The sequence below is a fragment of the Ambystoma mexicanum genome, chromosome 6p (assembly GCF_040938575.1).
Source record: "Ambystoma mexicanum isolate Mex_15411 chromosome 6p, UKY_AmexF1_1, whole genome shotgun sequence".
In the NCBI taxonomy this organism is placed as follows: Eukaryota; Metazoa; Chordata; class Amphibia; order Caudata; family Ambystomatidae; genus Ambystoma; species Ambystoma mexicanum.
Window position 1 is genome coordinate 897,470,940 of NC_090935.1, and position 27,070 is coordinate 897,498,009.

Sequence of the window (27,070 nt, forward strand, 5' to 3'; positions counted from 1 at the left end):
GACCTCATTAGAGGAGCCGACGGTCGTCGGAGAGGCTCCAACATAGATGTTGCAAGCCGGGGATGCTGGCTGTAGGGTGGACGCAAAGGTGCAGGCGGCAGCTCACAAGCTGCACTATGTTCAGGCCCCCCAAGTTGGGAGTGTGTCCTGGCTTCGGGGACGCCACACCAACCATTCTGGCCACCATCTCGGCATTTTGACGACACCCCCAGCCGGAGCGGATCACGCTTGAGCGTTCAGGAGGCCGGCATACGGGAGGGCTCGATGGCCCGGGGTGCTGCTCTCACAAGCTTCACCATGCACCGGGAAGGGCAACTACATAGCAGGGGGCAAGGTTGCGTGCCCTTTAATTGATGTGTGCAAACTCCCATGTGGAGCGAGCTGCGCCATGCCAGCAGTGTGGCGGGGCAGGCTGAGCCCCTTTTTTTGTTCGGGATCAACAGGTCATGATCCCCTCCTCCTCTGGTGATGCGCAAACTCCCTACCCCCCGTGGGAGCAAGCTTCACCATGCCAGCAGCATGGCGGGGCAGGCTGGGCCCCTTTCTGTTTCAGGATCGGCTGAGCCGTATCCCATCCTTGTCACCAGTTGTTGGGTGGGCCGGGATGGCCGCCCCGCTCTGCATAAGGGCTTGCTGACACTGTCTTTCTGCTTCCGAAGGGGCGCGCAACGTGCCGCAGCATGGAGCTGCAATAAGGTGCCTGAGACTGGGTGGATGGTCGGATTGGCGAGCAGGAAGCCGCTCGCCCCCTTTATTTGGCTAACAACATGGTCACACATGTGAGCTAAACACGTGACTCAGCCTGAGCCCTGGGGCACTGTGCTGAAGCCACAACATAAAGTAGTATGTAACAGTGTCAAAGTACTATACAATTACAAGAGGATGAGACACTGTGAAAAGTGAAGTGTTAGCAGTAACCAGAGCGAAAACAGCAGCAGAGCTGTGCTCCCCAGCCATGGGGCAGGCATGGCCGGATGTAGGATTTGAGGGGCCTGTGTGTCAAAAGACATGGGGCCACCTACATAGCATATGAATTGATATCATCAGAAGTGACATTCACAGGGAGTGAAATCAATCTGTGATACATTAGACCAAGTTGCCATGAGTAATCCAGGATACAAATAACTTTTTGTTGTGCAAAGCTGTAATTACTTCCGGTTATCATCAACGCCATCACTCATGAAGGCAGACTACTTAATCTCTAGTCTAAAAATATTTTCTTTTTTAGCCGGCCCTTCCTCCACCAGGCTATATAAGATATCGACATAACGACAATGCTCCTTTTCATATATCAAATGAGTAATGGCAATCTCCCGGGGAGTGAAAGTTTGGCGTCAGGATTGTGACGAGGAAGAGCAGGACTAAGTGTATTGAAGACTCCTGCTACATAATCAGAGCACTACCACCACATCCTCTCTTTCTCGATCCAGTCCTTACTCATGAAGCATGGCAAATGGAAATCAATCGCTCCGCGAACTATCCGAAAATATCAATGACCCATATAAACTGAAATGCTCGTTGTGGCTTTAGGATTAAGCGAAGGGGCCGTCGTGGATTAGCAGCAGCACACTGGACTGCGGTGGCAGGGACATGATCTGGGAGAAATTAACTCCTGCCATCGACTGATCAAAGGTGAGGAGGCCTCGTTAATTTTTCTATAGGGCACAAGAAAATGGTTACTTTGAGGAATTACATTGAGGAGAGTGGAAGCCTAAGCAGACACCATGCAGTGAGGAGCAGGCAATATCAGGCCGTCCAGTGAAGAGCAGGCAGTATCAGGCCGTCCAGTGAAGAGCAGGCAATATCAGGCCGTCCAGTGAAGAGCAGGCAGTATCAGGCCGTCCAGTGAAGAGCAGGCAATATCAGGCCATCCAGTGAAGAGCAGGCAATATCAGGCCATCCAGTGAAGAGCAGGCAATATCAGGCCATCCAGTGAAGAGCAGGCAGTATCAGGCGCACTAATGGCAAGAGTAAAGAGGCTCAACATCATGATGTCCAAACTCAGCTTCTGCACGACTTGCAGTTCCCAGATGACAGTGTTGGAAGGAGGGTCTGGGAAGGAGGGGAGAAGAGACAGTTGCCAAGTGGAGGAGGAACCATTATCTTCTGTCCCAAAAACGGTAAAGTAAAACTACCCGGGTTCTACTGACCTAATCCTTCTCAAGACCCCGAAGATTCGGGGTCACAGGGAAGACATAGAGAACCCCCAACCCATGGCCATACACTGAAAGCGTGTCTGTTATGAAGCTCCCGTCATCTAGAGGTGATCGGGGGAGCTTGGTGTTGTCCAAAGAAGATACAAACATTTCTGTTAAAGTGAAGTGTTTGAGGGCTCTTGGATGGCAGCAGGGCTGAGGGACATCTCCCAAGAGGTTAAAGAAGACCCCACAGAGAGAAACCTTCAGAGATTTGCAGATCATCAAGATGTGGGACACCTCCCATGACAGCACGATTTTCTCTGCCAAAGAACTGAATCTGAGGGCAATCTGAGCAAGATATGGGCCCTACTACTCTGGCGATTCGAGCATGTTGCCTCCATGTTTTTGTGCATCCGGAAATGCACTGATCATGATCTGGAGGGAGAAGAACAAGTGCCTGGTGGAAGGCCTCCGAATCCATCCCCGTGGCAGTCTGGCTGCATTCCTCCGCAGTTGTGGGTCTCCAAGTATGCACCCCAGTCCGTGAACCATAAATCTGTTAGGATTAAGGCTGGCTGAGGGGATTAGAGGAGTTCAACCACCACATAGTAAAGATAGGATCAGCCGTGAGGTTACCCCTGCATCCTCGGTCTATGCAAGCCCCGCAGCATGCCCCGATAAGTGAGGGCTGCTGGCCAAACACGTTGGCCATGCAGGTGTTGGTGGCACAGCCCAGCCTGCAATAGAGGGCCCTTGAGGTGAGAAGGATGAGGCATCTTCTCTTCTCACAGTGTCGGAGCGAGGCAGCGTACACTAGCTCTGAACACACACCAATAAGGGTGTGCCAGGAAGTCAGTGGATGACACGCGCCTGATGACGACATGGCACCCAAACTGAGGGCTGGCGGTAAAAGAGCATCAGACAGGACGTTGGTCCTGAAATGACACGTTATGTTGCTGCACACTCTTACAAGTCATAATCAATCAAGTTTAAAGAAAGTGAATGACCTCTTTGCTTTCCAACACACATACATTAAGGGTGAGATGGGAAAGTATTGATTATTTTTCGTCGCAAAATAACGTTGGTATTAGTGCATCCTTCCTCTGTCCAGGGTCTGGGACCTGCTGTGTGAGATGCTGATAATGACGCCGCAGTGGCCTGATCGTTGGCAATTTCTGTGCCACTTTTGAGGTAACAGTGATTTGGCTTTTGCAGTTGTTCATTGTATTTTGCGTGAATGTGTGTTGGCCCCATAAAGAATGGGAAGAACAACTTAGGAGAGGTAAGAGGATTTTTAGCCCTCTGCTTAGCACATCCTCAATAATTTTAGGCGAAGCCTAGAGCAGCAAACAAACAAGTGCCAAGGGGCTATTTATGTTCCCCTTAACGATTGGGGTCCCAATACCTGAGATGTCAATCAATAATTACAAATCAGATGCCAAACCATTTTACAAAAATATATAGCATTTATTTATTTAATATTTCATCTTAAAAGCAGAAGTATATTCAATAGCAACAAAGTTTAGTAAAAACTTCATTCACCAAATAAATGGTATAAAGTGCAAAAGCTAATAACGTGTACCCCTACAGATCAAGAGATGAAGAATGGGACCTGCTCAAGAGCATGCAAGCTGAAGTGTCGCTCCTCATGTGACTATTCTTAGGTGAGCTGTTAGCCCCTGCTGGCTGATGAAATACTTCTAACATTTTAACTCAGTAGCTGAGGCAGGAGGCCTGCAGCTTACACAATCTACTAGGGAGGATCATAACACGCTTTTGATCTTTGCACCATCCAGCATGACATAATCAATGTTGCAACACACCTGCAAGTTCCAATTATCCAGGCTGTAAACCATGTTCAATACAAAAGTGTAACCAACCCCTAGCAGTTTATTTTACTGCAGTGCCAAAATATACGGCTATGCCACTCTGAAAAAGCATACATATATGCATGACATGTGAAACCATGCTTAGAGAGGAATTGTACTGCTTGTAACTATTACTTGCAACAAGATGAGATTATTGTGCGGTTCAAACACCCAGCACCAGTTTACCAGTCATGCCCATGCAAAGAGGGCATCAACATTCATGTACAGATGCTAGCGATAACTGATGTACGAAGATCCAGTAGCAAGAAGGCCATAAAGCAATTTATTTATTTTTATTGATACGTTTCCGACAACACCCAGACTCAAGGGTATCACAGCGTTAGTACAGTACAAAGGTAAGAGAGCAAAGTATATGATGAATAATTCAGGTAATACAGACAGGTCGAGCAATTACTCGTATATGTCAAACAAACAGGTCCTGGCTTGTTTTTTAAAAGGTGGGGAACGATTGTTCATTATGGATGTGAGCAGGTAGTGCGTTCCAGAATGTGGGAGCCATAATGCAGAAGCCGACTCTGTTGCCCCTTTTTATTTTCAAGCGGGGGGTAAGCAGAGAGATGCAAGAACTGGATCTGAGCGTGTGAACAGGGGTAGTTTGGGTGATGCAGTTCTTGAGGTACTGGGGCACCTGCTTGTGCACACAGTGGTGAGTGATGGATAGTGTTTTGAATTCTACACAAGCTTTGATGGGGAGCCAATGGGATTTGTGTCTGATAGCTGAAATGTGGTCGGATTTTTTAAGGCTGAGGGCAGAGCGAAGTGCTTTATTGTGGAGTAGTTGGAGTTTGGACATGTTTGCATTTGAGGTGCTCGTAAGTAGGACATTGCAGTAGTCAAGTTTCGTGAGGATCAACACCCGTGCGAGTGTGATGCAATTACTCAGTGAGTGGAACGGTCTACTCAGAGAAATGAGTCTGGCTGTATAGGCAGTGGAGGATGCTAGGGTATTAATCTGTCTGGTTATCGTTAGGTCAGCTTCGAGGCAAACCCCTAGCATTTTTATTTGCTTTGAAACTGGGATTGATGTGCCGTCGATACAGAAGGAGGAGAAGGTGGGATCCAGGTGTCTAATCCAATGTGGTGAGCCGATGATGAGGAGCTCCATTCTTTCATCATTCAGGTGTAGGTTGTGCGTGGCCATCCAGTTTTGGATGGTGCTGTAGACTTTGTGTATTGTCAGCAAAATTGGTGTAGATGATCCACCTGGAATCAAGCAGATCAAAGTGGGGTTTTGTATAGGTGTTATGAAGGGTGGGCGAGAAACAGAGTCCATGTGGCATGCCAAGCAGGGCTGGGATGGCATCAGCAGCTGATTCCCCTATAAAACTGCATTGGTCTGACCACTGAGAAAAGATTTGATCCACAGAGTGGCTTCTGGCGTGTAAGTGGAAATGCTGGTTCAAGTGTTGGCAAAGGATGTTGTGATGTTGGTAAAGTAGGTTTGTCTCCCCTCCCCTTTATTCTGATGATTTGTTTGTACTATTTCAATTATTTATCTTTGTTGTAATTCATTGTCTACCTTCGCCTGCCAACACACTGTTGCCCTGTATAAGTATAAGCGCCTAACAAATGACCAATAAATAAATAAATCAACCAAGTCAAAGGACGGAGAGAGGCCAAGTAAAAGAAGGATAGCTAGATTACTGGTGTCCTGGATGGAGTCCATTTGTATTTTTAAGTCCTGAATGGCTGTTTCTGTACTGTGCTTAGGGCGAAAGCAGCGTTGCCTTTTACCAAGCAGGTGGTTGCTTCCTAAGTATTGCTCAACTCGAGCATAGGCTAGGCAATCCAGAATTTTTTGTAAGAATGGGACAGTAGTAATGGGGCAGTAGTTGGTTGGGATGGAGAGTTCAAGGGATGGTTATTTTAAAAATGGGGTGACCCAGACAGATTTGAAAGTGGAGGGCACTATACTTATTGCGAAAGATGCGTTGGCAAACTCAGTGATGATGCGGGTAAGCGTAGGAGCACAGGGCTTCACAATATGGGCTTGGCAGGAGTCGCCTTTACAGTTCTACGGTTTGAGTGTTTTAATGGTAGCCGCTACTTGCTCTTGTGTGACTTGACTAAATGCAAAGGGGGGGTGTTCGAAGTGCATGCCCCAGTAGGGGTGACATGCGGGTCGACAACCATTGATTTGCTGGCAAGCAGAGCTTTTCTGGCATTGATCTTAGAGAGTAGTGACTCCATTTTGAGTTGGAGGGTGTCTTGCATTCTAGTACACCACGCTTTATCGGAACGTGTATTGACAATAGGAGGAATGGGTTTTTCCAACTCTCAGAGAATCACAAAAAGGTTCTTTACTGTTGGAGCTGGCATTGGCATGTCTCACATTTTAGCTGTCAGATTTGCAGGTGAATACGGATTTCTTATAGTTGTGTGCCACTGCAGCGACGGCTTGGCAGTTCTTAGGAAAGTTTTTTTTTGTTGCAAAGGTTTTCTAGGGATCTTATTTCCCTGCGTAATTGGCAAGCTCATCAGAGAACCAGGAGTTATTGGTTTTATGGAGTTTTGAATTTTAGATTTAAGTGGTGCGTGTAAGTCAAGTACCTGGAGCAGGCAGTGTGGCATTGGGTGGCCAAGTCAAGAGCTGAGTGAGTTGGGGCTGGGATGTTAGTGCTAAGAGCTGTGAGTAGGGAAGGTTTTAGGTCCTTGTGCTTCAACCTACGTGTGTGATGGGCTTGTATGGGGCTCAGGAGAGATTTTGTGGAGTTTTGTGAGGGCGAGGGTAAAGTGTATAATAAAATGGTCGGATCATGGTACTCGATCCATGGCAGAGATGTTAATGAGAGCATTGGCCGTGAATATCCATCCCTGGATGTGTCCTTTGGAATGGATCGGAGTAGTGATGAGTTGGGCGAAGTGCATGTCACTGAGAGCAGCTGAAAGTGAGCTGCGTCATTGAATCCAAGGTTAATGTCTCCCAATATGATGCATTTGGTAGATGGTTTCATAAAGGGCGTAATTAGTAGCTGAATGTCGAGATCTGGGAGGCTTGGTCCTTTGGGTTGCCTATAGATAAGGATCACGTTGAATGTGGTTTGGGGGTAGGTGGTAAGTTTCAGGAGTAGCATTTTGTACCCAAGGGTAGTGGGTGGGGGCAAGTCCTGATTTGTAACGAGGATTTAGTTATGAGGGCAACTCCCCCTCCTAACGCATCTACACGGTCAAATCTGTAATTCCTGTGAGGAAACATTTGAGAGGCATTCATGCCTTACCATTTACCTCTGGGATAACAGAAGCAGCTGGGAATAATCTACCAGCAGGGTTCTGAGGTTCAATAGGAGGTTTGGGGGGATTCTCCTGCACATGTCCTTCATGTGCATCAATGGAAGTATTTCCCTTAGGCTATATATACTGCTGAAAAATGAGGTTATCCACCATTCACCACAGTAGCTGAAAATCCCTCCCTTAAAAGCCTCTTTTCATTGTCTAAGGGAACTCTGCTTGGAGCTCTGCATCTAGAGTATTAAGTGTGTCCTATCTCTGATTACTATGGATTTTCTTAGGAATGTAAGGCAGAGATTTGGGCATGTGGGATGGGAGGAGTTGTTGGGTAACCTGGAAACATACACTATGATGCTATCCTGGCATTTGAAACATAAGGACATTTGGGGCTTGAGGATTATGTGGCCTCATGAATGCAAAAGGAAGCCAGGAAGTTATTTAGGCAATTTAGTTTGAGATGCCTGCCTCTGGGTTATCTAACTGCTAAGTGGGACAAGGTGCCTATGGCCGAACTCTGTGCATATGATAACAAGACTGTTGAGGCAAGGCTGTGGTGCTTTGTGAATGGGACATGGAGGTTGTTTATTTTGAGAATTTGCCATTTTTATTGCGCATGTCTTAATATGGTTGTGCCTAACCTTAGAGATTGTGGTTTACCCGTTATATTTATAGTATATAATTCTATGGGGATATTGTATTGTGTTATATTGTAATGGCCTTTTCCTCACAATGAAGTGCTGATGCTGATGTGAGAAAGAGATGGCAAGAAAGAAAGAAAGTGAAACCAGGAGAGAACGTGACAAAGAGGGACATATGGAATGAAAAAAGAAAAGATATATGACTCGATATGGAATGGGTATGAGAGAGAGAGATCCTGTGACTGGCATTGACTGAGAGACTGTGCCTGAGGAAGTCAGACCACACTAGGACAAAGGAAGGGCTACTACATTGGAGAATACTTGTAACAATGGAGAAGCACTATGGTGAAGTAGAAGGATGGCAATGCAGGACTGTGATGAAGCAGAAGGGTTGTAGCGAAGGACAAGGACTGCGAAAAAGGACTGTAATAAAGGAGAAGCACTGTGATAAAAAAAAGACTGTGACAATGGAGAAGGAATGGGATGAAGCAGATGGACAGTGACAAAGTCCTGTCAGTGTGACATCTGGGGTGGGATCCAGTGGCAGTCGAAACAATGTTTTTTTTAAAAGGAGGGGTATAATACATCTGGTGTAAACATCTGAAATGCAAACGTCTATGTTTCCTACTTAGGGAAATTTGTTCTGTTGGATCACATACCACAATCCAACACACAACATCTACTTTTCTTCCAAAGGTTATCTCACATTCACCCATGGGCACATGTCTTTTATGGACTCTCCATTATGACACAATTGTGTACATGGATGAAATAGCTGTCTTGTTGCTGGGAGTTCTATTGATGTATGCCACTACTGTGCTACTGGGAGAACTCTGGGAAAGCTGGCAGAGATCTCACCCTGATCCTCAAATATAACAGTGTGATTTCCCAATGATGCTCCCATCACCCGGAACTTTGTCATACTGAGGAATTCCCCATTTTCATAAAGGTTATCTGGAGTAACCAAGACCAATTTGCGAGTTCATTAACTATCTCAGGGTCAGCCCTGAAGGACAACCGAGAGATTCTGTACAGGTAACAATGTAAGCTATATGGTGGTGGATGGTGACAACTACAGTGCAAGTTGACACAGGCCCTGACTGTAGTAGTCACAGTGTTAACCTCCTCCCTCTGCCGGTGGGATCTGCTCAGGCACAGGACTGTATGTTGTTGACAGCTAAAATTATTTTCTCAAATTTGACATGTTGAGAGACGAGATCTGCGCCATATGAATGCGTTGCATGATGAGCTTGTGCTATGAGGTAATAGGTTTCAAGGTCTAGCCCTCCCACTTTACCAGATTCTGTTGATGGGGACAGCATGCTCCCACTATGCATCCATGTCCCCCTTACCCAGATCAACCTACTCAATAGGGAGCGCAGCTTCTCAGAGAATGAGCTTCAGAGCAAAATGGGGGTATTGGTGAAGAAGTACATTTGGGGAGAATCGCCATCTTGATCAGGGGGGATCTTCCCATCAGTGAAATTTGGAGCTTAATCCATTTGTTTAGTTTGTGGGATGTTTCTTGCAGGAATGGAGCATAATTTACTTGATAAAGAGTGTTAACATCTCAAGCAACCTGGATACCTAGGTGGACTGTCTCCTGACACTACCAAAATCTGAGGTTGTCACTAATGCTCAGCAAGTCCGATACCAAAGGAATGCAGATTGTCTTTGCTCTGAGGCATGCATAGCCCAGATAGTTCACCAGATGCTTCTACTTCCTGAATTATGGAATTTACCTTTACCCCCAATGAACACAGGTAGATAAGAAGATCATCTGCACACAGCAAAGTTAGGACATTTTAGTTGCAAAACTGTAGACCCCTGGTGGAGAGAGCTTTTGAGGAAGGTAGGCAAGGTGCTTAATAAAAAGGGCCAAACTCAACCAGGACCATGGTCAACCCTACCGGATTCCCCTAGGGAGTTGAAATGGGGGAATCCAATGTTGTTCCTTATTAAACTCACCCGGGGCTCCTAGGTTATAAAGATCTCAACGACCACCATGTTTTACAGAACCTTAAAGAAACAATGCCACTCAGTGGAATCACATCCATTTTTTGCTTCTAACAGCAGGGCCAAAGCTGATATCTGGGGGTCAAGGTAGGGCAAGAATATGAAGAAATGTTGCAAATTGGGTTGAGATGATCCCCTGATTAGTCTGGTAAGACCATCTGAGGAAGTAGGGGAAGAAGGCAATTCACTGAAACCTTGGCTAAACTTGTATTGTTCAATTTTAGCAAGGATAGTAGCCTGAAAGATTGGCATTTAGTTTTGTCCTTTCCTGACTTCTGAAGAACTGTTGTCATAGACTCTCTGAGAGACCAGGAAAGCTTACCCTTAGAAAGAACTTCTTGGTAGAGACATTTCAGCGTAAGGATCAATTGGTTAAAGAGTGCCTTATAAAATGTGATAAAAGTACTCTAGGCCTGGTGCTTTAGTGGGAGCAAGATTGGTGATCACACATGATTTCTCTGAATCTGAAATGGGTACACCCAATGCTTCCAACTATTACAGCATGCTATAATCCAGGTAGCAGTTGATGTAAGCAGGGGCATCACCAGCTCAGGAAGTACATCATTATTGATAGTCATACATCTGGTTCAGATCTTCATCTGTGTGACATCTGAGTCCCACAATATTTCTCTACTTTTAATTTCTTGTATTGTCCAGGAGAGCAGTTTACCTGGGTGATACTCCTCTCCATATTTCGGTGGCATGAATTTGTAAAATATAAGCTTTTCCCCCTTGGAAACCTTTTGCCGGAATTTCTCAAGCTTTTCCTTTATGAGCGAGGAAGAGAATCTATACCACTGCCTTCATGATCTCTCTCCATGCTACGTGATTCTTTTTCTAGGGAATTCATCTGTCTGAGAATGCAATGTATAAGACAGACCTCTTTGGCAATACAAGCACCTTCAATATATTCTTTAAAGATCTCCCATAAAGTAGCAATGCTCCCTATAAAGCTCTTGCTATCTGAGAAAAAGTGAGAGATCTACTCCCTGAGGGACAGCCGAAAAGCCAAATCAGCGAGGGACTTGTATCCAAATCTCCAAGAAGGGGCTCTCGACTGCTTATGTCGCTTCCAGAGTTGATTGAATAGAGTAAGATAGCGAATCTTACAGTCCTCAAGACCTCAGACATAACACCATTAAATGGCTTAGAGAGAAAGACCAATAACTCATCCTTTGACCTTCCGCCTCTATGATGCTGTCATTACCCATTTGATCCAAGTGTACATAAAGATTGTATTGCTCATTGTAGGTTGAATCCTAACCTTGTAAATATTTTAAGTATACACCTGTACCATATTTGTACCATATTTTATGTGCATCTACCTTGCACATTATATGTATTGTATTTCTCCTGTAAATCCATGTACATATCCTCCGTAACCTTGTGTAACTTTAAGCTGAAAATATTGATATTTCCTACTGCTCTTATGCGCCCTGATACCCTTGGGTCTGGCGCGCATTACAAATAAACAAACAAACGAACAAACAAACAAACAAACATGAATGTTGTCCAGAGCTGAAATCCATATGTCGATCCTCTCGAAAAAATGATGGAATGAGGAATAGAAGCTATACTCCCATGCATCCCCATGTAGTGTTCCCTAGACAGCCTTCACCTCCAAAACCTGCACACAATATAGCAGGGATTTAACAGATAGTAAGATTAAGGAGGGTAACACTGACAACCTTTGAAGATGTATCTGAGATGGTATTAAAGTCTTCACCTTTAAAAATTCAAAGACTAAGAATAAAAAACATCTGGAGAAACATTTTTAAAAGAATTTGGGGAGTCATACTTTGACTGTGAATCCAGTGCCATACAGTGTGCCTAAGATTATAACATAGCACCCATCAGAATCAGTAGTTGCTTTTGTACAGTGGAATCATAAGGACTGATGAAACAGAACACAGATTCCCCAGGTTGTTAGGAACAGCTTGAGAACTATCGAGATGTCCCCCAGCTTTTTGAAAAGACAACATGGCCTGCATCAGATACATGTGTCTCTTGCAGTATTGCAAGCTTTATATCGTGACTGTTTAAGTATTCCAAGGACTTTCGTGCTTTAACTGGACTTTCTCATTACCTGTATGTTCCATAAGATCTGTGATCACATTCTGATTATATGACATAATGTGATGTTAAGATAAATACAGAATACCATTTGTCACAGACTACTATCATCTGACATCTGAGTTTGTGTAGACAAGAAAACGGTCTGTGTATTGAATCCTGTTCCAATCATATTGTACTGTTAGATCACCCATGCCATCGGCCACCCCCTTCCTATGCTGGCACCTCCCCAATATCCAGTGACTGGATTCCCACAAATGTAACTAATGGCAACGGCGCAGATGCAATTTTTAACAGACGTTCTGGGTGGAACTCGCAGTGGGGGGACCTGAGAAGCAAGTCCGCCAGCCATGCACTCCTACTTTAAACCATGACCCTTGAATTATCATTTTTGGATTCAGACATGGTTATTGTTGTGTCTTCCGACTGAACCCACCACAGAATTTCAGACCAGGGCTGGTGAGGCTCCAGTTGAGAAGGACAAGGACCTCTATCAACCATGGTGCTCCCGATCGCGGTCACTATTGAAGTACAGCTGCTGATAACATCATAGCAATGAGTTCATCTACTACCTTACTTGTTTACCAGTATGCCAAATTATGTAGCAAAAGCAAACACATCTCTGTCTTAGTTTAGATATGGAGAAGAAAGATTCCTTGGAATGGACAACACCTATTATGGGTGCTTGTTCAGGGAGGCGGACAGATATTCCTTAAAAGTGTGTTTAAAATGTGGCTGCATTTTCATGCGACATTAAAACATTAGATTTTCTATTGTGTGGAATTTTCAATTGCCCTGGTAATATCATAGCACATTGAACCTGGCTTTTCCTGAGCAGCTTCCTAACATCATTAAATTACTTTCTGGAAGATTGTATTGATCGCCTGTAATCAGGGAAAATCGAGATTTTAGAAGCCTGATAATTTAAGTCTTACAGCTCACAGAATCAGGCCCTTTTCTTAGTAGATGAAGATCCGGCTATCACCCACCTGGGTGGTAGACCAGGGGCTGGCCATTGACCCAATATCCTCTGTGTTCTATTGATATGGAAATGGGGTGAGAAGACTTGTTTGCCTTATAGTTCTGGAAGCATTTTCTCAAGAAAGAGTTCCATGGGTTGGGTCTGTGTAGAGTCCAGCTGGCCCACAATTCAAATGTTTTTGCTCCTCAATCAGTTCTCTAATTCATAGGGCCTCCTTACAAGTTTGGTGGTATCCTGCCGGGAAATCGGGTGGGATAACACCAAATGGAATTACGGTTACCGGCACCTGGTCTGATGGAATTACCGACAGATTCCAAGTGCCGGCAAGGGTGGTCAATTTCAATTCCATGAATTCCCATAGGACTTCATGGGGGGGGATTGCCAGTATTACTGGCACCAGTAATACCAGTGCTGATAATACCAGCTGTTTTTTGCCGGTGGAGTGCTTGACTTATCTTCAGCTCTTGGCTTCAACATCATGACAGGTCTTTTTTTATTAATGACCTTCCAGCTTGGAATGGTGTTTGCTACCGCCATCATTGATAGGAGTCCAGTCTCCCCATGATCTCATTGAGGCCCCTCTTGTTCCTGACTTGGTGTCCCTGATACAGAGTTGATGTTGGAGGGTGACCACACTTGGTCATAGAAGAAAAGTGTGTGATGTACGTCGGAGTAGTGCAGATTGAAAGAGGTAGGGCCTTCAGGTTTCGCTGTGGGGTAAGGGATGATGCCTGTGTGTTCGTAAGCAGTGGGCGCAGCTGCACTTGGGACACATGAGTAGGCAAAAGCAGCAGGCACTTTACTATGGGGGAAGATACCTCAAAGTCCACCACAGGCGCTCAAAAAGAGGGTTCAGAGGTGACCACAGTGTTTTGGTACAGTCACTTGCAAGTGAACCAGCAGTTCAGCTTATTACTAAGATGTCAGTGTGAAATTACACTGAGGCCACTTTTTAGGTGTTCATGGCACACAGTAGTATAGTTATACCTGCAATCCACTGCCACCAACAAGTGTGGTGCCAGGCTGAAGTAAAGCACAGGTGGTCAGTATAGATCACAATACACACACAGCAGCCTAAGCCCCCCCTCAGACCTAACTCCCTATGGGTATGGGAAATGAGAGAGACAATAAGCTGGCACCCTAGAAGACATGCTGGTGAGGTGTACACCTGTGTCTCCACAGCCATCTGTAGAGTGAAATCTCCCACTGCTGCACCTGCTGGGATCATCAGCAGTCCATCAACCAGATTCACAGAAGGACGGGCTTGTGGTAATTTGATTCCTTGGTCAGAAAATTGGAGCCGAGTAGACAACATACATAGGTTCCTCTGGGTGTTGGTTGTTATCAGTCGGTCGAATCTATTTATTCGGATTACAACAATCCATCAAACAACACAATTTAAACAATGAATCACATCATAAAACAGACAAGAAAAATCAGAACATAATTATCAAAAAAGCATAACATCAGAATTAATTCGACTTCTCATTTGGGAGGGACACCATTAGCAAAAAAGCAGGTCTCCAATGTGTTAGTCAATGCATACATTTTACCGAAATAATTAAAAAAGGGACACAACAGAACAACATGTGTCAGTGTTTCCATCTCCCCGTACAGATAATGTCTATTGCCTAGATTTAGGGCTCACAGCCATTTACAGCTTGTAAATAAACAACATTCATCCGAGCCCTGGTTAAAAGGATCAAGTGGTATGTATTTAAAACCACAGTGAGATACCCAGCTAAACTCACAGCAGGACACAGCGGATGATAACACCTGACGGAGGGTTTGCAAAGATTTGCATCCTCCATAATGTTAACCTAGACAATCCAGAATTATGCTTTAAGGAGCCGGATGGGCAGACTAGCAATACTTTCTGTGTTTTTGAAGTAGCTGAACAATCCCATACAGCCTATTGCCCTTTTAATAGAGAGTAGCCAGCCTATTTTGTGAAAATTCCCCAGACTCAGGAGATTCTTAAGTTGCAATCTAGTTAGTGTTCCCTGTTGGCTGACCCACACAATTTGGCACAGCAGTATCATCCTCAAAGACAATTCAACAATGAGAAAGGGTAGGTCAGTTCCTAAGTGAAATAAACATGATTATTTAGTGGAGGCAACACCAAGAAGTTGGAAAAGAAAATATTTCCCCCCCATCTCCAGATTACCACAGTCCAATAGCACACATCTATACATATAGGCCCCGGCACCTATCGCCTTATCCCTGTAGATTTTCAACGTGTGCCCGACTGAGGGCTGACTCATCGACTTGGCAAATCTAAACTGACCCCCAATAGCTTTATTCATTTTTGACCGCTGATTGACGATGTTAGTCTTCCATGTCTGGCGTTGATTTAAACTAATCTAGAGGTAAGGATAATCCCTGCTGTGAGGGGTCAGAAATGCGAGGCAGACAACTGTTTGATAATTGCTCAAAACATGGCATTTTATTTGAATAGAAATTATATCAAAATGCCTCACTATTCCTTCTCTGTTCAGGGTTTCCCTATCGAACCAAACTAAAGGGAAACACTCTAATACAGGAAGTCTGGCCCTCACACTAAACATCGAATATAAAGAAAAATATATGGCATTTCAAATCAACATCAGCAATATTATCCACAGTATTGTGACAACCTTTTAACCACATGGGTGAACTCCTTTCCCCAGGATTTAGGGCCTCATTACACGGATGGCGGTAAGGATTTACCGGTAAATCCTTACCGCCTTACTACGAGGTCCCTTTGCAGGTTGGGGGATTTAACGCCTGCTTTTTGCAGGCGTTAAAAACCAACCCGCAAAGGGACCCAGGGAGCTAATTACGGTACCGCAATTTGCGGTACCGTAATTAGCGCCTTCCCCATTCCCATTGAGCCCTATGGGGCAAAAATGGGAATGGGGAAGGGCAATGGTGGAAGGGGGAATTACCGCCCCGCCAACCTTGGAATGGGGCGGTAATTCCCCTTTCCGCCAAGGCGGTGCCGGTATTTTACCGGCATGAACCATGGCGCTAATAGCACCATGGTTCTCCGCCATCCGTGTAATGAGGCCCTTAAGGTATGTTCGGTTTCAATGTTCATCCAAACAAAAGTAATTCCACATAAGTAGCAAAGGCTTGGTTCAGTTCTATAGATCTGTCAAACACAGTTCCAACAAAAGTTCTTCTTGGTGAAATATAGACTTTCCACTTCCTCAAAATAGCATCAATGTTGTTCTTTCCCATTATGCCCTTTGCCCACTTCCACTTTTCCAAGAAGACTTGACACACTTCAAAAGGAAAACAACTTTTAGAATGTTTGTGGAACGCAAGTCTTGTTTAACAGTAATTATTTGTCTCTATTCAGATTAGGATTCACAATAGGTTTATTTGTCGGGATAACTTCACAGTCCTGCTGCTTCTACTTCAACAACTTTCCTTTCCTTAAAGTTTACCACAAGGACATTCTCCTGTGCCTCATAGCATTCCACTTCACCTGTACTACTGAAGTCTTGTATCTACTGACAACCATATATACCATCACAGCTTCAGTACTCCGTATTTCAAGACAGGTTTGGCCAAGAGTCCCTTTAAGGGCTTGCAACACTTTCCTTTTTTTTTACCTTGGATTTTTATTGGCATTTCAAACAAACAACAACAAGGACCATCAGTACACATTTACTTGAACCTTGAGTCCGTCCTTTGTTAACTAAACATTGGCTCTCCTCCCTCTGATGACTCCCTTTCCCACCCCACCCCTACATCGTGTGGGGTGCTCTCCCCTCTTGTATAAGTTCTGTATTGGTGTCTAGCCCACCTTGTTTTATAGCGTTTGCCAGTGCTTCTTCCTTCAGTGGACTTCCCATCCCCATTTCTGCCTTGCCCCCGCCCAGTCCGCTCGGAAGGTGCCCAGATCATCATTTACCATGGCCGTTAGTTTGTTCATTAAGAACATGTTTTTCACTTTTGACACCCAATTTTCTTTATTGGGGACCCTTGGGCTCTTCCACTTCTGGGCCAGAACTACCCTCCCCGCCCAGAGCATAGTCTTCCACATCCTGGGATACCTGTATATTTCTGAATCTCTCGGTGGTAAGCCCAGTAACATAGTCAGTGGGTCTTGTGGGAGTGTTTCCTCCACAACTTCGGCCATCCACCCTCGCAAGTTTTCCCAATATGCCTGTATTTGTGGGCAGTGCCACCACATATGGGCCCTCGAGCCTACTAGGCCGCACCTCCTCGGGCAATGTGAGGAGGCTCCCGGGAACATTTTGGATATTTTGAGGGAGTCCCTGTGCCAACCCTGGAGTACCTTCAAATTATGCTCCATGTCAGCTGGGAACAGGTTTCCATGGAATGCTATTCTAAAGACCTTGCCCCACATCTCTTCCGCAAGTTCCTCTCCTGCTAAGTCGTTCCATTATTGACGGAACCCTCACTTCCATTTAAGTTATTGGTGTTGATTACTTTATACAACTTAGACACCATCCCCCTCCTCGAGCCAGTTGAGTGGAGGGCTTTCTCAAAGGGCGTTAGGGGTCTCTTGAAGTTCTCTCCCCATTTCTGGTCACACAGGAGACCCTTCAACCTCAGATACTCAAATACCATAATCATGTCTGGTCCGAGGGCCTCAACCACCTCTTTGTAGGCTATGAACTCTGCTTCCCGAAATAATTGGCCCGCCCTTTCCAGCCCTTTCTCTGACCAGGTCTGTGCATTTCGGAATCCCCTGGCTCCCAATCCGAGCACAGGACCCCATAATGATACCATAGGAGAGGGCCATGTGGATAGGTGTTGTGTTTGTGCACCTTTCCTCCACAGGGACCACAGTACCCCCAGCGTGGGGTGATCTCGTAATCTACGTGGAATGTCTTTACGTGGGTCCCAAAGGAGATCCCTTACTTTGAGCGGATGGGTGTCCATATCTTCTAGGTAGGCCCAATACGTACCCTTATCATCTTTCATGTGCTCCAGGAGGACCCGGAGTTGAGCCGCTTTATAATAGTGACGGAATTCCGCGAGACTGAAGCCCCCTTCCTCCATGGGAAGGGTGAGAGTGGCTCGCTTGGTGCTTAAGGGCTTGCCTTGCCAGATGAATCTCTGCACTGCCTATTGAAGATCTCTGAAAATCTGCTCGTGGACTTTCGTGGGAAGGGCTGTGAATAGGTATAGTAGTCTTGGTAGGATGTTCATTTTCACTGCCGACATATGGCCATATTATGAGAGGACCAAGTTCCCCATCGATTCAGAACTGTCTTGATGCTAGCTAATCGGGGATATTAGTTCACGAGGCCAGTGCCGGGAGATCCCTTGGGACAAGGACACCCAGGTACCGAATTTCAGTTTTTACCATCCTGAACCCCTGGAAAGTAGACAGAGAGTCCAAGATCGGGTCATGTGGACGAAGGGGTAGCAACATAGATTTGGATCTATTGATTTTAATCCCTGAGAAGGCCCTGAAAGTGTCAATTAAAGCGAGAAGGGGGGGAAGCGACAGGCACAGCTTCACTATGTAGCCCCGGTTGCCGTCTGCAAACAGGGAGAGCTTAAATTCAACCAGGCCCCTGCGAATCCCCTGTATTTCTGGGAGTGACCTCACAGCTATTGCTAGGGGTTCTATTGTGAGCGCATATATCAGTGGGGACAAAGGACATCCCTGTCTAGTACCCTGGGTAAGGTTAAAGGATGCTGTGAGCTCCCCATTTATTTGTACTTTTGCTGTGGGGACTCTGTGTAGGGCAGCTATCCATTTTCTCCACTGCTCCCCGAATCCCATTTTTTGAAGGAGGACCATCATGTACCGCCATTTCACTCTGTCGAAGTCTTTCTCCGAGTCGAGGGAAAGCAGGCTGGCATTTAGGTCTGTTTCCGAGACCTGGTGGATAAGATCTATTGTCTTTCGGATGTTATCCAAGCCCTGCCATCCCTTAATGAACCCCACTTGGTCCCCATGGACTAGGGTAGGCATAATCTCCCTCCATCCTTCTGCCGATCACCTTGGCCAGAATCTTAATGTCTGTATTGAGTAATGCTATTTGGCAGGCACGAGGAGCACTCTGTTGGGTCCTTTCCCTCCTTTGGTAACACCACTATTAGGGCCCCGATCATCGTCTCGGGCAGGATCTCCCCTGTAAGGACCGCATTAAAGACTCTAGCTAGGTGCGCAGCGAGGGTAGAACAGAACAATTTATCAAATTTCACTGAGAACCCATCCTCCCCCGGGGTCGTGACTCCCCTCATTTCCTTAATTACCTGGACAAATTCCTCCTCCATTATGGGGGCTTCTAGGTTCTCTGCTATGTCTCTCGCTAGACCATGTATCGAGATTTTCCCCAGAAATTCTTCAATTAGGGAGTCGTTACCTTTGAATTCAGACTAGCTTTTCATAATACCTCTTAAAAGCTCCATCTATGCTCGGGGTATTATAGGTTAATTCACCCTATTCCGATTTTGTGGCTTTTATCATTTTAGTTTTCCGGGCCTCCCTCAGTTTCCATGCCAAAATTTTGTCTGCCCTGTCCCCCTTCTCATAATACTTTTGTTCGAGGAATTGAAGACTCCTTTCTGTTTTAGACAGTAAGAGATCTTTTAATTGGGTCTTACACAGGTCTAGGGCCACCACCTGCTCCCGGCTGATGGACTTGCCCAGTGCCTGTCCCGGCTGAAGTTCTGCTATTCTATCCTGAAGGGCCTTTCCTTGTGTACCCCTTTCCCTTTTCTTTTGTGCCCCCACTTTTATCAGGGTCCCCGAATGGTGGCCTTGAATGTGCCCCGCAGAACATGCGGGCTGACTTCCCCATTATCATTCAATTCAAAGTATTCTATTATACTTTCGAGCACCGTTTTGGCAATTACCGGGTCTTTCAGCAGTGCATCATTGCATTGCCATCTTCCTCTTCATTGTCGGCCCCAGCCACCCATTAAGGTGATCCTCACCAGATCGTGGTCGGTCCAGGGGACAGTGTCCACCCTATGGTCCTCCACGTGGGCAAGCAGAGAGCTGTCCACCAGGATATAATTAATCCTGGAGAAGGTTTCATGGATTTTAGAATAGTAGGTGAAAGGAGGATCCCCCCACTGAGCTCGGGAGCGTGCCTTCCAGGCCCAGTTCACACGTGATCTTGCGAAAACTCCGAGATATGGGGTTGTCCGCTGTCTGGAGAGGATGGGGTGCCATTCTTTTCCTATCTCTCGAGGGGTCTATTACCATATTGAAGTCCCCCCTACAAAGAGTTCCAATTTGTCCCTTACCCCCTCCCAGAATAACACCTGACCTTCGTTCGGGCCGTAAACGACATCTAAGGTTAGCTGGGTTCCCTGGCGCTTTCATTTAACTAGTAAGTAGCGACCCTCCGGGTCTTTAATCGAGGCCTCTCTTTTGAAGCCTAAATCACTGGCTAGAATGATCGCCACCCCCCTTTTCTTTGTTTTTTATGAGGCGTCAATCACCTCAACTACCCCTCCACCTCGAAACACTGTCTCTTTCCCTCTCACCGAGTGTGTTTCCTGAAGGAAGAGCAGGTCCAATTTGGCCCTTCTAAATTCCCTGCCTAGCAGGGATCATTTTGTGGGTGAGTTCATTCCCCTGATTCTGAGAGAGCCTATCTCCAGTACTGGTAGGTAGTCAGCCATTCCCAAGAACGAGATTACCTCTGATGAACCTCACTGAGTCATCCCCCTGACCTATCGTGCCTTGTTTTTGCCCCACTTGTGGGGCTCGAAGTGAGCTTGAGACCACTGCTTCCCTGTGTTTGCTTCTCCCCCTTTCCCCCATCTCCCCCTCCCCCCGGGTGGAGCCTGACCCTAACTGCCCCCCCATCTTTCTTATCAAACTTTCAACGATAACTCCCCATTTTCACCCACCCCCCTTGCCCGGAGCCAAGCCAAAAAATTCGACCATATCAGGTGCTTGACTGGACCACCATTGTGCCTGCCATGGCTGTGCCTTATTTAAAAAATGTGTCTCCCTCTTTGAGCCCCCACCTGCCTCCCCCTCCCCCTCACTAATGCTACCTTTTCGCCAACGCTCCCCCTATACTTGCTGTTCATCATGTCTCAGTTCAGAACATAAGGCAGTTTCCTCGGTCCAGTCCAGGGCCCCTGGCATCCGTCGGGGCTTCCCCGGCCTCTATCACGCATCAGAGATGGAGTGTTCAATTTTTTGATTTTCCTGGATCCGGGTATCTGTCTTCTATCCCTCGCATTTCCTTTTCCTCTCGATCCGGCTGCCGCTTCCCCCGTTGGTTGTCTCTGGTCATCGGAGGGTTCCACGTATTCTTGAATCGCCCCTCTGATGTCGTCTTGAGTGACCAGTCATGTTCTGTGGCCCATATATTCAAAGAATAGAGAGAACGGGTAGCCCCACCAATAGCGCACCCCCTTTTTCCTCAGGCATAGAGTCAAGGGGTAGCATAGCCTTTGTCTGACCAGTGTGAAGGAGGACAAGTCGTGAAAAATCGATATTCTTGCATTATTATACATAATCTCTTGGGTTTTCCTGGCCTCCTCCAGGACCTTCGTTTTCTCTGTATAATAGTGGAAGTGCACCAGGATGGAGCGGGGGCCCCCGGTCCTGCCACCTGCTCTGTGTGCCCTGTCTATCGTGGGTTCCGTGGTCGCTTCATTTCCAAACATTAGGCACATCACGTCTCTGACCACCCGACAGATATCCATATCTGTTTCCCCCTCCACCTCCGGAATGCCAAAGAATCAATGATTGTTCCTCCTCTCCTTATTCTTGAAATTGTGCATCTGCCGATCTCTTTCTTCGTCCTTTTTTTCCAAGGCAGCCAATCTTGCTTCTATCTGTGTCTCCAGGACGGTGGACGACGATTGATTGGACTCAAGCTGGTTCAGTCTGTCCTCCGCTTTGTCTGCTCTTTGATCCAACTTCTCCAGCTTTTGGTTTATGTCTGAGCGCATGTCTCAGATTTCTTGCAGTATGGAGGCGAAGCCCTTTTCCATTGCCGAGGCATCCTTCATCGGGATCCCTGCCTGATCTATTCTGTTTTCCGCACTCAGTCTACCTTGATAGCCAGGTGCCCCCTGGAACCGGAATTCCTGTAAGGCTCTTTTCCAGCTCATGCAGGGCCCTTGTGCTTGCCGATGGCCCGTTGAGGGTGTGGGTGCCAGCCGGGTGAGAGGCGGCAGGCACCAAATGCTGCTACTGTGTTAGGGGGGTTTCGGCTTAATTTGGCCTATTTTTCTGGGGCATCCTTCAGCTGCGCAGATGCTTCACTCAAGACAGGCTTCCACCCCAGAGGAGGCTCCCGGGGCCCAGTCACTTTCACTTGGGTGTTTACTTCATGAGAGTTTTATTCCTACACCACCTTTCTTTCAGAGTCTTGGTAGGTTATAGCAGGGAGACAGGAGGTGGACTCTCTAATCTTCAAGATTCTGTATCCCACCACAATATTCTAGATATGTCACTCATGCTGGGACTTGGAGCTATCCAGGCAGGTCCTCCTCAGGCGGGCACATACCCGGGACAGGTCCCGGCGGCCACCACCTCTGACGGCTCTGGTGTCTTTTTTTTCTCTTTGTTCGGTTCTACTGATTGCGGCTACTGTTGGCCTCTCCTAGGGGGGTGTCTCCACTTTGGCCTTCTTGTCCCTACAAGGACCCTTGGGGGTCCCCTGATGTGGAGTGGTCAATGTGGAGGGGGGGCTTTTGATAGCGTGGTGTTTATAATGTTATGTGACTGCCCTGATCCGCTTATGTAATGCCTCCCCCACCCAATATCGCGGGCCAGCTTTGCCCTATCATGACCCTCAGTTGCGGCCGGGGGACGTGTCCGGCTTCCTTTTCAGCATCCCCCTGTACCGTGTTTTTCCTGGTAATGAGTGGGGGCCTCTCACCTTGATCTGTGTTAACCTTGTTTCTTTGTTTGTGCTCCAGGTGGGAGGATCTGTCTGCAGTAATGCCCGTGGAGGAGGTTGGCTATTTGCACCCCCTGTTTAGGGGCTGCGTGCTAATTACATGTTCCCCCGTTGCAGGGTCACTAGCCCCCGTGCTTTTGGCCTTGCCCTTCTTTAGGGTGCTCCCCCTAGCCTTCACTGTGGCCCCTGCCCCTCCTGCTAGTCGTTAGTCCCCACGTGCGTTGGCCAAGAGGGAATGGTGCAATGTCCCTTGTACCCTCTTGCTGTAGGAGGGTATATGATGGGGCCTCTTCCAGGCTTTGGGAGTGGTTGGGATGCCGCTATATGTGGTTCTGGGGGAGGGGGTAGCCCCACCTATCCTCCCTATGGGTTCCCTTGTGATTGCATTTGTTCAGGTGGCCACCCTTCTGTGCCTCACCTCTCAGCCGGGGGGGCCTTTCCCTCCCCTGGGCGCTTTGTGGGCTGTCTGTTTTTGGGGAGCCCTGAGGAGGGGCTGTATGCTGGTTGCCGTGTCCCTCTATCTGTTGTTCCAAGGGTAGGGGGTGCTCCCGCACTCCAGGCCTCCTCACCTCCCTCTTATATCTCAGGACGCTTCAGGGTCTCGCTCCATGATCCCGGGGCGGGCATGTGGCCTTTCTCAAGGGGTGGTCCTTCGATGTACTGAGGGCCTGATCCTCGTCTCCGATCCGCTCTTCGGTTTACGTTTCATCCTCCGGATCGGGGACTCTCCAGACCAGTGTCCTGCTCCCACTGTGTGCTTGTCTCGACTTCCCTCGGTGCACCCCCACTCCGCGGGATATCCGTCATGGACAGGGTTCTGTGGAATATTAGTTCCTTGCCGGGCTTCCTAGAATCACCATCAGTGGGAAGCTCCACTGGGCCTTCACGTGCTCCAGGGCTCCATCGTCCTCACTGTCTCTTGGGGGGGGTAGGAGGAGTGGCGCACCCCCGCCACATGTCTTACCCACAGCGGCTCACTCCAGGCCTCAGCCGGCGGCGCTGCTCAGCGATTTTGCTGCTGCTCTGCTTTGTTCGGGTGGAGGGTAGGGGCTCACTGCCCTAGGCGGGAATCCACCAGGATCCCAAGTCTCATCTCTGCTTCGGCCTCCGTCCCCCACACCTATCCATCATGACGGGTGCCTGACACAGGGTCATGTCTGAGGTTTTTCTTTGCCGTTGTGCTAGGCATTCAACGGCCTATTTCCCAGCTGCACAGAGGCACCTGGACTCTGGGTTTTCATTCAATTGCTCTGGGGGGTGTCAGTAATCTTCTCCTGTGGGTTGTAATCATGGGAGGGGTTAAAAAGGGAGGGCTCAGTTCCGTTTTCGGCCCGTCAAGGCGAGAACATAGCCCTCAGGCTTCCATCGCCTGTGTGCCCCCTGGTGGCCTCTTTGCAACAGTTTCAACCAGGCAAGGCACTCTTCCTCTGAAGATCTCTCTTCAAGAGGGGCAGCGTCTTTGCCTCTCTTGTCTATCTGCCACCACAATAATTACCCAAGATTGCCTTTAAGACCCACCTCTTACTTCTACACAAGTCTCTGGCAATATCGGTTGTGTCAACTTCAAAAAAGGTTTATAAGCCACAAGGTTTCCTTCCCCGCCCTTCCCTTCCCTTCACAGCTTAGCCATCACCTCTTTGGCAACGGTAAGCCAATTAATTAGCCAGAAGCCTTCGTGCCACTCTCTTGGCTTCAGGTAATACTTGTACACTTGTAACTTGGCTGAACTTATGTTGAACCGTTTCCTGTCTTTTTAAAAGGCTGTTTTCAATCTCAATAAGGGAATACTTCTGGCTTGGGCAATGCTTGCGCTTTCTTCAACTGCAGTTACAATATTCAAACATGTAACTTCTTTTAGTAACAATGATTGTTCGCAAGAACTAAGAAGTAAAGTTCACTCCTCCCTTAGAAAACAAAATTTGGCTAATAGCGCCATGGCTACCTCCAAACTCGGAATGAGGCCCATAGACTTCAACAAAAAACTTCCACTTGCTTCTACGCAAGTTAACATTCGAGCTGCATACTATTGCCGGCAGTGCTCGCACAAGGAATCAGAATGCCAGGTTCGACTCATCGGTTTCTGTGATCCTCTTCCTGTGTGTTGTACAACATACACTGCTTCTGGCTCACTAGGGAACTGCACCCTTCCTCTGATAAGGAGTCTTTGGTCCGGCCACTTGACTAAGAAGCCCCTATCACGCCTGAGACCTGCGACTCACCCAAAGCTTGTCACCTCGGTCTCCGACACGTCTCCTGCAGAGCAATCACGGCAATCAGGCTCACATGGGGAAAGACTGCCTGCCTGCACATCTTCCGCTGTGCAGCCTCTGCACTTCAAATTTGTGGGTAACGGGACCCTCTCAGAACAAGCAGGTGAAATCTGCTGTATCCACATTAAAGCGTCCATCTGGTTCTCTCACTTCTGCTTGATTTGCCAGCACTGTGCCTTCTGCTTTTTGCCTCTGCTGTACACACTCCATTAACAGTTCCAGCTTCTGCTCATTGCCTGCACTTGAGGGGGGCTTTTATGCTTCCCAGATTCCTTCAGGTGTGGTTTAAGTGCCTGACTGGAACTACAGCATCCCTCTTCAGCCCTCTTCCTCGTCCCAGTTTTCATGGGACCATCGGACCTGTAGTCCCCATTAACAAAGTTAGTTCTTTTAGGTATTGGCTTGATTTTAAGGGTGGATTTATTCCCCTTATAATAATTTAAAGATGGATCTTTAGAATTTGTTATTAGAGAGGAAGTCTTTTGACTTGAAGCAATTTTTCTAGATCCTTTTACATTATACCTTTGGGAGCAAGGAGGATGTTTAATCCTGAAATACCCTGAACGGTCTTTCTGTCGGTAAGGGTGGCTCAGATTTTACATTACTTGTACCCGGAGCCACAGATTTTATATCGAGGTCAGGGACAAAATAATGACAATACGCCATTACCTGTTTTGGTAACTCAGAAAGGCTCTCCCTTTCAAAGGACAAATACTGTATCTCATCCCACGGGATCTGCTCACCACCCTGGGTCTTGTTTCCTCCCAGGTGATCCTCCCGCAGTACATCACCCCAGGCTCAGGATCAGGAAGCTTCTGCCTTTTCGTGGCCACCTGGGAGGAGACTTTAGGCAGGGTTTCAGTGAGGTATCTGTAGGATTCTTCACACTGCAGCCTTTGGCATTTCAATGCTATTTGACTCTCCTTAAATCTCTTTGTGGTACTCGAAAAATGCATAACAAAGCATTTCAGTGCATTCGCCATCAGACCGCGATCCTGCATTTAGGCAACATAAGTATCAAGAAGTAAGGAAACGGACTGGAAGCGGATAAGAACTAGAAACCCAGTGCTTGTAACTGAAATTCCATGTACTATAGGATTAGCGGGCCTGTGCTATGGGTGGTTGTGTCTGGGCGTGGAGCCTCTGCTTACAGTTCCACAAAACAAATCAATTCAATTATAATGAAACAACCACGCTGCATAAATGTATCCTTAATCTTGCATTTAATAGTTAAGGAATTTCTCAGAAAGCAAAGCAACTCTTAGACCAGCCGACACGTGTTTTGAGCGCATGCTCTTTCTCAAGGCTTATGTTGCTATTGCTGAGTATGCAGTCCTGAATTGCAAGAAAAAAAACCAGAGCTGGCTCCTCTGGTTGACGGGGGGGGGGCAGCTGGGATGGCAGATTGCGCATTGCTCAAAAGCAGAATCTAGGGGAGGAGGCTGTGCAGTCACTGGCCATGAAGGCTTGTTGCCCCAGCCAACACTATCACACATCAGCCGTGCCGTCAGTACAGATGCACCGTTCCCTGCCATTTTAAGTTCAATCTGAAGTCTCTGTGAGGATTTTATCTTGAAGACTGTGTCGGCCTTCTGGGCGAACTGTAGCGGTTTGTGGCCTTCTTGCCGCTGTGCTCTTAAAGCCATGGATGTTGCGGACACACTTCATTGCTCTGCTGATTGTTGGGGTACCTTGAGATGATCTGGTTCACAGAGTATATGACTCATGTGCCAGATCCGATGTCTAGTCTTCATACGGAAATCATCCAATTAAGCTAAGAGAGAAGGGAATTGTCAGTGGAGATGGCCGCAGGGAGATCCTAAAGTGTTCCATCCTTCTAAATAAAAAGCAGAGGAATATATTAATTGACCTAGCACAAGGGCGTTGATCTCTGACTCAACCCTTTGTCAATCTTCTGACTCGGTTTCCCTTTCTTGGGCCTCTGTCGCGTACATTTTCCTCATTGGTTGTATTCTTTGACA